The 1,137-nt window shown below is 41.8% G+C and overlaps 1 pseudogene; it reads right to left on the reverse strand.

Annotated features, from left to right (window-relative positions):
* Positions 1-621, reverse strand: part of LOC105540027 — an 8,247-nt pseudogene extending 7,626 nt beyond the window's left edge.
* Positions 622-1,137: the final 516 nt, after the last annotated feature.

A 1,137-nucleotide genomic window follows, 5' to 3' on the forward strand; every position in this document is an offset into this window, starting at 1 on the left:
AAGATATGAAATAAGATCCTTCAACAGGGCGTGGGACAGGCGCTGTGGTTCACGCCTGTAATCCCAGCACTTTGGGAGGCTGAGGCGGGCGGATCATGAGGTCAGGAGATCGAGACCATCCTGGCTAACACGGTGAAACCCCGTCTCTAATAACAAACACAAAAAAATTAGCTAGGCGTGGTGGCGGGCACCTGTAGTCCCAGCTACTTGGGAGGCTGAGGCAGGAGAATGGCATGAACCCCGGAGGCGGAGCTTGCAGTGAGCAGAGATCACACCACTGCACTCCAGCCTGGGCAACAGAGCGACACTCCGTCTCAAAAACAAAAAACAAAAAACAAAGAACAAAAAACAAAACTGTGTGTGGATATCATTTTTACTGGAGTGACCCTGTATTGTAACCATTGCTGAACGATTGCTTTTTCTTCTGCAGTACTCCCCAGGAAATATTCTGTTAGCTTGCTTGACTAGATGAGCTGCTATAGTAGTCAATCCCGTTAGACTTGGACCATTGTTTGTTTGAAAAACCGGAATCTGTCACACGCCCTGAGCCCTTTATTTATTATTCCCCTAATTCAGTTCCAGGATCTTCTCCAGTAGTGACAACTTGGCGGCCGCCGCCATCTTCTGGCAGAGAAGAGCCAGCGTTAAATACAGAGACCAGCGTTTAACTTTTTGAGAACCTGTCAAACTGTTTTACCAAGTGGCTGCATCATTTTACATTCCCATCAATTATGTACAAGGGGTCAAATAACTCTAAATCTTCATCAACACTTGTTATTGTCTCTCTTTTTGATGATAGCTATCCTACTGGGTGAGAAGTGGTTTTGGCTTTTATTTCTCTAATGACTAATGATGTTGGTCATCTTTTATTGTCCTTTTTGGCCACTTGTATAATATATTTTTGGGAAAATGTATATTCAAATCCTCTGCCCATTTTTAGATTGGGTTGTCTTTTTATGTTGAGTTGTAAGACTTCTTCACATATTTTGTATAATAGACTCTTATCAGATTATTTGCAAATCTTTTCTCCCATTCTGTGAGTTCTTTTCACTTCCTTGACAATACCTTTGAAGCACAAAATTTAAAACTTTTCTCCAATTTATCAATTATTTTCCTAGGTTCCTTGTGCTTTAGGTA

This window comes from Mandrillus leucophaeus, unplaced genomic scaffold (genome assembly GCF_000951045.1).
Source record: "Mandrillus leucophaeus isolate KB7577 unplaced genomic scaffold, Mleu.le_1.0 Scaffold214, whole genome shotgun sequence".
Lineage (NCBI taxonomy): Eukaryota > Metazoa > Chordata > Mammalia > Primates > Cercopithecidae > Mandrillus > Mandrillus leucophaeus.